Genomic DNA, 11,030 nt, shown 5'->3' on the forward strand with positions numbered 1-11,030 from the left:
GTATTTTGTCAGTCTTTCATTCTTTCTAGGAAAGCTAAAGGAGCTGTTATTGCATTTGAGAGCATCTTGAACAGATGTGTGATGTGGTAGCACAATAGAAATGAACTGCAAGAGCTTGTAGAGAGGAGTAAAGACTGCTGAGAGGAACACCAATATATTTTGAATATACGTTGCATACTTAACAAGCTTGTCACATTTTTACTGCACAGAAATCATATATTTTATAACAGGTTTCATTCTACTTTATTATTATGACGATCACAGTTGAATGTAATGTTAGTAATGTTAGTAATGTTACTATACATTTAGGTCCTATAAATAAAGCATATGACTAAAAATAGGTGGGTATCTGATTTAAAAAACTAACTTTAGCCTACTAGCCCTAAAATCACGATCCACCCTCCATTCCAATCGCCATCCATAGTCACGCCTCCTCCAAAACACATGAACAGACCAGAGCTGTGTCTGAAACCATTCCCTCGTTCACTCATTCACTATTCCCTATATGGGGAATGGCAGTTGAGTCCACTATGGGGAAGAAGCAAATGAAATGAGTGAGCGATTTCGGACACTGACGTAAATATCATGCGTCAGAGAGCTGTCGCAGAGATTCATCATAAACACCTGTGTGGCTTTATTGATTGTACTGTGAAATGGTAAAGTTTACTTTCTTACTGTTTTTCACATTTGTCATGTTTATTGTATTAGTTGATAATAAAGAGAGCAAAATAACTGCTTATAATATTTATTATATTTATTTACTGCTTTATTGTTTAATAAAAATGTGTATTGATTTTAATTAAAAGAAAACGTAATTATTTTTCATTTGTTTATTTTCAAAAAGTATAAAATAACTGACAACAAAAAGTTACAAACGTGTATAAACCTAAATGTTTGGTGTTTACTGTCAGCATCCTTCAGCTGATTCAAGTTACGCGTTCGTCTCCCGTTGCATCATGGGAAATATGAATGAGCGAGTGTACATCGAATGTACCCTCAAAATCAGAATGCATTGTGGGTAAAAAGTAGTGAATGAATGTAGGGAATGAAGTTGTTCACTCAGGTTTCGGACACCACTACAAAATGGCCGACACCCGATATAGTGCACTATATAGTGGATAGGGAGCGGTTTCAGACACAGCTCAGATGTTCACATTTCATGTCTCATTCACCAGTGAGAAGCCTTTCCAGAACAAAGTGAATAACAACATAAACAACTGTTTGAAATCAGAATTAGATACAGCACGTTTTCGGTTGTGTAGACGTAGTAGTTTGCTTTTAATTTTGAAAACATAAATATTGTTACGCTAATTCTTAAAGGTACACAAACTACAAAAGCAACATAGTAGCTACGTTTACATGCAACCAAATAATCCGTTTGTAATCTCATTGATGGCTCAATCATACTGAAAAGCATTCATGTAAACACCTTAATCAATACGATTCAGGCTGATCAGATGCAAATTTTGATTGTATTTAAAGATGTGGTGTAACTTAGTCCGATCTTTGATCCGATCATCAGGAGAAAATATGCATGTAAATTAGGGCTGAACGATACATCGAATTTTCATCGTCATCGCGATATGAACTCACGCGATGAACACATCGCAACAGACAGCCTTGACGCGATGAATGAAGGGAAAACAGTAAGCGCATGTAATAAACGTTTGACCTATCACGTTTAGTCCTGAAGACATGTGCTGCGTCCGAAATCGCCTACTACCATACTATATAGTATGCAAAAAGCACTACTTTGCCTACTATATATTATGGAAGTAGGCGGTTTCGGACGCAGCGATGGTTTGCGCGTTCATGCTATGAGGCCAATCAGGGGAACCCCCAAGTCAGCTACGCTCAGATTGATTTGGGAGGTGTCAGTTGCGACGCTGTGCCTGTTAGCAAAAACTATGGCAGAGGAAGGAGAGAAGAGTGAGGAAAATGTGTTGTCAGACGAAGACCTTGTGGTGAAAATGAACAGCACTTCAGCTATATCATGGAATTATTTTGGATTTAGGAGAGATGACGCCGCAAACACAGGTACTGTGGAAGCGGTGATTCTCATATTGCGTTTATTGCGCGCGCAAGTTCATTATTTCAAATGTATGTGTGCTCTTGGAGCGCCGCGGTCGCGACACGCTCGTTTTTCCAGGTATTTCAAAAACATTTTAACTTTTCAGAATGACACAAGCGCAGCGTGCAGTTCATGTGACAATAACCTACGTGTCTAGTGTTTTCCACGTGTTTTAGGCGCGACATGTGAATGGCCCCTAAAACATGAAAAAAAACTATATATATTTATCGCAACTCACATCGTCATCGCAACATTAAACAATGTCATCGCACATCGCAACTTTTCCTCACATCGTTCAGCCCTAATGTAAATGCGTGAATCGTAGTGTTTTCTCAATCGGATGTAAAAAGACCTTGTGCGCAGAACAGTTGTGCTTAAGTTCATGTCTTATATTTACCTCTTATTTATGTATCACATTAATCTTGTCACAGAAACATGCAATAGCAAGGTAATGGCAACACACATTATTAAGGTAATGGGTTCACGGGCTGTAACATTACAATCTACACAGCGTTCATATGTGTACTTAGGCTATAAAGCAATAAATAGCGTTGTGCATTAAAATAATTGTTTTCATTACCTATATCTGAAAACATTTTAAAGGTGCAGTGTGTAATTTTTAAAAGGATCTCTTAAAAGAAATGCAAAATAATATTCAATACAATATTATCAGGGGTTTATAAAGACCTTTCATAATGAACCCTTATGTGTTTATTACCTTAAAATGAGACGTTTTTATCTACATACACGGAGGGTCCCCTTACTGGCCCTGCGTTCCAGTTCGTTTTTTTATGAACTTCCCTCGCTAACTTCACTCAGTCTCGTTCACTCGGATGTACGTCATTGCTTACGTTGTACAAGTGCCCACTCCTGCTAGAACACTTAAAGTGGGTTCAAATGGATCGCCCTAGGCCCTTGATCACATGGAAAGTGGAGACCGCCCCCTCCATGTGCAAAACGCGAGTTGCTGAAGTGACGTCACAATCGTGTTGCATTGTGGGATATGAAGCTGAATGAAGTGTACATATGAAGCAGACTCGCTCCCTCGGTCAAAATCGAGGGAGCGAGGGTCTGTCCATACAAACTTCCCTCGTCCACTTGACGAAGTGGAACGCACTTCAAAATGGCGACAGGGATTCCCCTGAGGGGAAGTGCTTAGGGAAGTTTGCGAGTGTGTGTCTAAAACTGGAGTGGAACGCACCCATGGAAGTCCCCTTTTTGGGCCGCCATGTTTCTACAGAAGCCCTTAACGGACAACATTTTTTTACTAAGTTGTCTCCGACGATGATATGTTTGTCCGGTGGCGGCTATCATAGCTTCTCTATGTGTTTCAAAAGCGAGGGGTGAGCAGTGGACTGAGCCACTAGATGCCCCTAAAATTTACACACTGCACCTTTAAGAACAACTTTATTCAACCCCACTTTGACTTTTATTTAGACACAAAGCGTGAACTCGATGAGAGATGTTGTCTGCAGCGTGACGTTGCAAATTCCTCTGCTTTTTTGAGTTTAGATTTGGGCTACTGTTTAAACTCTTGGGACAAAAACATTGGGTTGATTTTGATATCTGAACTGGCAACCCTGGTTGTGCTCTTGTGCAGATGTTCGGATCGGATTAAATAGACTGTACATGTAAACAAACATTTTAATCAGATTGCAATGCTAGAGTGCATGTAAACTGTATTGGCGTAACCTTCAATCAGATTAAATTCAATCGGATTGACAAAATTTTGTGCATGTAAACATAGCCAACGTTTAATCAAAATAGAATATCTGAATCCATCTGAATAAAATCCTACTATACGAGCTTATAGGAAGCTCAAAGGTTCGGGTAAAATACTTGTGGAGATGGTGTTAAGGGTTTCCGGTTAGAGAAACGGAAGGCAAGAGAGATTTCCTAGTTAAGGAGCTTTATTTTGATTACTTTTGCATGCATGAGCATTTGCCGGTATTTATGTGCGTGGTCTTCAATAAACAGAAACATAATACAATAATAAATTATCTCTTATAAACAATATTACTTCAAGCATTATACTGTCACAGGTCGGAGCGGACCCGAGATAGCTAAAGGGTCACGCCCCTCTCCTAGGTTCCACCTCGAGGAGGTTCCCAAAGTCACCCCAATGACCAGACACGCAAGAGTAATATTAAAATACACTTTATTTAAATTATTTAAAAGATAAATAGGGGAGGGAAAAGGGGAACTTAAAATAACGGTCTCTTCAGGTTCACTTTCTCTTCTTTTACAGGCAGTACAAGTACGGTGCAGGTAAGTTTCCTCGCTCTTCTCTCTTTCGCCTTTTTGTGCTCCCACGACGAAGGGGTGGAGGCGGGGGTTTCTTCTGACAATACACACACAGCAAGAGACACTGCACCACTTCAAAGTGTATTCTTCACAGTAAACACAGACTCACCCACCGCACTCAAGTGAACACTTAGGCCATGTTTACATTAGAGCATTTGCGTTTTAAAACGGCATTTTAAAATGAAAACGATCCTCGTTTATACTGGCATTTTAAAAAGAATCTTCATCCACACTATACACCACCATAAACCCATGAAACATGACCAATCATGTAACTGGGCATGCGCATAAAAGTGTAAAATAACTTATTACTCTAATCAGGGCCGGATTAACCAATGGGCATTATGGGCACGTGCCCAGGGGCCCACGCGCAGTCAGGGCCCAAGCGACGGGAAAAAATAAAATGTAAAATCTAATTGTTAATTATTAAGATTAACTATTTAAGCGCAAATAATCCCGCGCTGAATCGAGCGGACTGTGGGTGGCAGTAGTCTTCATAGTTTAAGTTCGGAATGAGTGAGAAAAGCAGCAGTGCACAGTTGATTTATCAGACAATCCATTACTTTTCTTAATTTATCCTGAATATGTGAATGTCCTGTAAATGACGCGAATCACTGCTGCTCTGACAGCTTGGTAAAGTAATCGTTTGTATAAGAAATCATTTGTACTGCGTATGTGTCGAACGGAACCTTCCGCGCTTGTCCGTGGTTTGGAAGCTGCGCGGGAACGCGCGCGCGACAAAGACAGACGGGGAAAGTTTGTCGTATTTGCCCAGATTGCCCTTCATCCTCTGCATCTGTGCGCAACTGTTACGTGCTCTGTTGTTTGTTGGTTTTTTGTGTTCTTTTTGTTCTCTCTCTTTCTCTCTCTCCTCCGCTGTCTGTCTTCTCAGATCCCGGCCATTGGACACCTTTCCTGTCAATCTTAATTATCCTGTGTGACGTCACTCGTCGATCCACCAATCAATACCCGATACCGCCTATTTAAATCTCACCGCTGTTCATTCATCCCAGTACGCTGGTTACTGATATTGTTAAACCCCTGTTGTTGTGTTATACTGTGTCAAACTCATTTGCTGTGTTGTTTCTCGTTGTGTATGTCAGACTGTTCGTACCCAGTTTATTAATCACTTGTTTATGCGTTTGTACGGTAGTGTTCATTCGCTCTGTTGTGTGTGACTTTGTTGATATTGGGGAAAGCGGACAGGTAAGTACGTCACGTGACATACATTGTGCAACACGTAGGTTACATTCACTGTATTAGAGACACTAGTTTAGGAGCGTGTGCCACCCTCTGTACGTTTTGTGTTTGGGTAGGTAGTGTAGGTAAGTTAGGGCGTCGTGTGACGCTGAAGATTTATCTAATTACCTTTTTTTTTTATAGCGTAGGTAAGAGGGTTAAACGTCAGCTAGAACGGTTTTGTTTTGTTTGTTTCTTTGTTTTGGCACCGCTCGTGCCCCTTTCCCCTTTTGTGTATTTGTTATTTGTTACTTGTAAATATTGTAAATACCATCACCTTTTATTCACCTTGTCACACCACTTAACACCTTTGTACATTAATAAATTGCACAGTTTTGCCCACTATTTTTGTTGTCTGTCGTTGTTGGCTCCTATACACACCAAAAATAAATCCACCCTCATTTCATATTGTTGCCTCCCATTTATACCCCTAAAAACACCATCTGGGATCGTAACAGCAACAGTTGAAACACACATCGCCAACAGACAGACAGGTAGCAGGAGCTCTTCACACAGGTCGTATTCCAGCTGTGTTTTTCTTGACTTTTGCTGCTGAGAGCAAAAGGTGGGCTGTCATTTTCAGTTGCCTTAGTACGAGAGCCGTTCACCTGGAAGTCATTGAGTCTATGTCGACCTCAAGCTTCATCAACGCCTTAAGGCGCTTTCTGTCCATACGGGGACCTGTCAGACACCTCAGATCAGATAGAGGCACCAATTTTATTGGTGCATGCAGAGAGCTTCAGATTAACACTGGCGACCCTGAGGTCAAGAACTACTTGCAAGACCAGGGCTGTACATGGACCTTTAATGCACCTCATTCTTCACACATGGGAGGAGCTTGGGAGAGATTGATAGGAGTGGTTAGAAGGATTCTAGATGCACTGCTGGTGAAGGATGGAGCTACCAGACTTACCCATGAAGTCCTAACAACCTTGATGGCTGAGGTTATGGCCATTATGAATTCAAGACCACTGGTCCCAATCTCGTATGATGCAGAGATACCTGAAATACTCTCGCCTGCCATGTTACTAACCCAAAAGGCAAGTGTTACTCCAGCTCCCCCAGGGGATTTCAAATTTGACCACCTATGCAAGGGACAGTGGCGCCAGGTCCAGAGCTTGGCGGATTCCTTTTGGAAAAGGTGGAGGGTGGAATATTTAGCAACTCTTCAGTCACGGAGAAAGTGGACCAAGGAGAAGCATAATCTCCAGAACGGTGACGTTGTACTGATAAGGGATGTTCAAGCAAGACGCAATCAGTGGCCTCTCGGATTGATAGTTGAGGTCATTCCCAGCACTGACAGCAGAATCCGCAAGGTTATGGTGAAAACCTTTAGCCAAGGGACAATGAAGGAATATCTAAGGCCAATAAATGATGTTGTGTTACTGATACCAAAAGGTAAAGAGTAAATGGTGGTATAACTTAATTATACCAAGCGGGGAGTGTTCTGACTCCTATCAGTGTCAGTGATTTGTTAATGTTGTGTAGCGACATCTGGTGGTATTTGGAGTCATTGCGCTTGTAAGGAGTTCATCTACAGGTGTACATGCAGACTGAATGCTCCACCACTAATGTTATTTGTCTATCCTTGGAATAGATCCATCAGTGAGTATGGTCTATTACAGTTGTTTAAGTAGTTAAAACATGTGTAGACGTTCCACTACTGTTGTTTAAAAGCATTTATTTTCAGTAAAACTCGAGTGAATGCTAATTGTGATGCTAACCGCTAGCATGTATTTATCTGGGCTATATATTCAGAGTTAGCAAGCTGTTAAGCCTCATTTATGATTATTCATTTGCCTATATTTGATTTAGCCCATTTATTTTTGTTATTTGAGTGAATTATATTGTAATATGTGCTGTGGTTATTGTATTTATGTTGATGCTGCACATATTTGACTGTAACATAGTGTTTATTTTATACTGTATTACAGTTTTACAAAAAAGAAAACAACCAAGATTTCAGTAAAGAAAACACTCAACCTGGAGTCAAGCCTACTGAGTCTTATTGTTGATGTTCACTATCTGTCTAACAATACAGAGACGTATCTGCCAGGACAGAATACCTGGGAAGACTCCGTCTACGTTCATTTACACTCAGAGCAACGTCTGAGTTCTCAAACTAAAACAGGGTCTTCAGCGTTTGCGAACGAATCCGTTTATGAGGCTCAAAAACGGTGATGAAGTGTAGATGAAAGGCGTAAACGTAGCAAAAGTAACGCGTTTTAAAGGATAAACGCATTAATGTAAACATAGCCTAAGGACGCCCCGTCTTCCTCCAGTTCACCGGGACCCGTTAGGCGTTGTTAGCACGGCCCGGTCAACATTCACGCCGCTGTAGTAGCCCAGGTTCGTCCTCCTCCGGCTCTCCCACCACACTGTTCAGGGGTAGGGCCGTCCTCCTTTTCCTGGAGTCGTTCGCTACGAAATAGGTTAGTGCACAGCGTGTCCAAAATCAATGTTTCATACTCACAATCCTGTATGATCTCTCTCTGATGCTCTCCTCTTTAGTACACACAGGCGATTATTTCCAGCCACACAGAATGAAGCGTTTCTTCCCCCAACAGGGTTACATAGCGATTTCACTAATGTCACAATTTCCTCATATAGCAAACACTCACGCTAACTCCGCTTCTCCTTCTGTTTTGTTGCAGTTTCCAGTAATCTCCAGTCGTCTTCCAGCCACTACGATTTGTTCTGTCCCACACAGCCACGCCAGCTTTCAGCCTGAGAGGATAACAGCACAACAAGCGCACCAAAACTCGAACCTTTTTCGGGGTGCTCCTTTAAATAGTCCACAGCATGCCTTTCTTTCGCCTCCTGTGGCTCTGTCCTCTTTCCGCTCGCTTCCCAGCGATACCCAGATCAACAGAGCCTTCGGGCTCTTCAAAGGGTGCATGTCTTCAATCTGCCCTTGGCAAAAAGGAGCTTTCCCCGTGTCAATCGCTGCTTCTTTGTGTTCCTGCAGAGCTATTCATGTGTCTCATCCTCACACAGCCTCCAATCATAATTTGCTTACTTAATTTGTTGCACCTGTGGCTCGTAAGGTCCCGATAGACCTTTCTCACAACTTCCGTATTTATGACCGGAACTACGCAATCGTCGCGGAAATCTACTTCCTCTGCAGTCAAGGCAATGTAAAAAGCCGTATCTGTTCCATCAATTCCCTGTTGATGGTGAAGGTATACAGAAGTGGATTCAGGCTATTCGGCGAGACTTATAATGTATCGTTTTAGTTAACAGTTCAGTAACAGTTATACTCGCTCTCTACTTACCTAGAAATTTATTGACAAATTCTTCATGGAAAAAGTTTTCCTCCATTAGTCGTGTCACATTAGCAAATGTAATATTTGGCAAATCCGTTAACGAAGTTTTGTAGACTCTTTGATCCATTTTAAACTTGCCCGGGTTTATGTTTTTCTAGTGTGTTGACGCTTGACAGGAACTCCGCTTACACGACGATTACGTATTTCCGGTTACTGTGAGAAAGGTCTATTGTGTTGCCCTGGAAACCAGGAGGTACTGGTGTGTCGTTAAATGCGGCCTGGGCGGAAACCCCATCTTCAGGCGGAACCAATCTCTGTCACTTTTTGTTCCGCCCTCCAATAGTCACCCTGTGACATCACTGTACAAAGATAAGATACAAATATGTACAAGGATAACTGCCACTCTGTTAAGTTATTAAATGTCAGGTAAATAGAAGAACATAATAACACAACAATATTAACTAGATTCAATCCTTAACCTGACTCGAAATTAGTGTACAAGCAATTACATATCACCTTGCCAACACTGCAACAACACTTTTATGGCGCTTTTCCATTGCATAGTACCCCACGGTTTAGTTTAGTCTGGGTCGGGTCAGCTCACCTCACTTTGGCTTGGTTAGCTTTTCCATCGAGTTTAGTATCACTTTGGAGTGGGAGGGATTATAGGCGTGTTGTTATATTTACGCTGCCTACTGCTGTGACATCATACAAGTGAGAGGGTTATTGTACATTCCCACACATTAAATTATTTCTCAGTCTGCCACAAAATTAAAATTGGCCACCACAAATAGATGTTTGCACATCGCCTAAATAACTACCTCTGTCTCACATGACAGTTTCTGTTCAAACACCCGACCCGTGGCGTCAGTCGACGGCGCTCCGCTGAGCCTCATTCAAGTTGCATTTAAGCATATATAATGCGGACGTGCACGTCGCGAATGTGCCGCCACAAACTGCAAGTCTGGAAAAAACTGTTATGGTGTCCCAGATTCTCAACCTGTGGATGTTTTTCATCGCTAAAAGGGTGTTTGGAAACTTATAGCGAACACAGATAACAACATGTTTGCTTGAGACAGCGCAAGCTAGCAGTAAGCTAAAGCTAATATTTACATTATAGCGATGACGCTTCTCTCAGACCAATCAGTGACCTACAGTGTTTTCGCGTCACGTTTGGTATCAGCTCGGGTCACTTGGAACCCCAACCGAGGTGGTACGAAAAAAAGTATCGGGTACTACGTACTGCACCCAATGGAAAAGCTCCCAAAAGTAAGGTTACCTGACCCAAACTAAACCAAACCATGGGGTACTATGCAATGGAAAAGCGCCATTAGACCCTTGTCTCCCGCAGCTGTTTCCATCTTGTAGAAAAGCAGTAAAGTTACCTAGCCACACGGTCTGGGAACCACATGCTAATTTTCTCGTATTTGAGGCTTTTTAAAAATAAACTTGTGTTCAAACTACTTAGAAACCTATCTAAGGCCGCATCGAAAAGTAACTTGACATGTCGGCTGCCGTGTTGGATAAACAAAACTGCTTTGGTGTGTCGCATAGACATCGTTATCGTCTTGCTGCCCCCTCCCCATTTTGTGATTGGTTCCTTATTTAAGGGGGAGAAATGGTCCATAGTTTCCATGCTAGACTTGCCATGTGAATAAATTTGCACGCAAGGCAGCATGGGGAAACCCAGGCTAACAGTAACCGATGTTAATTTGGGTTTTTGCTCTTTCCTGATCCAGACAGTTTTTGCCGTTGTTGTTTCAAAAGATGTCTTTCGTTTTGTGGCTCATGTGCAGGTTGTCAATTCAGCAGGAAAGTTTGTTTGCCTCTGTTTACAGAGCGGACGTGAACACGCTGATGATGAATGATGCCTGCGTGAACATGTTGCGCAGTGGCATGCAAAACTCACTCACAGAAGAGGAGCAAAAATTGCTTGCGTACAATTATTGCATCTGAGTTCAATGATTTGTTGAATATTTTTTATACAAATACATTTAGACAACTTAACATAGTGATTGGTATCAGGATGTGAGGAGACTTTCAACAAGCATAACTATAAATGTTTCTGCATCAAATCAAATATCCTGCCTTTAAATGACTGAAGACATGCAGAACACTGAGCAGAGGTCTAGTGCCCTGCAGTAAGTCCC

Source organism: Paramisgurnus dabryanus, chromosome 8, assembly GCF_030506205.2.
Source record: "Paramisgurnus dabryanus chromosome 8, PD_genome_1.1, whole genome shotgun sequence".
Classification (NCBI taxonomy): domain Eukaryota; kingdom Metazoa; phylum Chordata; class Actinopteri; order Cypriniformes; family Cobitidae; genus Paramisgurnus; species Paramisgurnus dabryanus.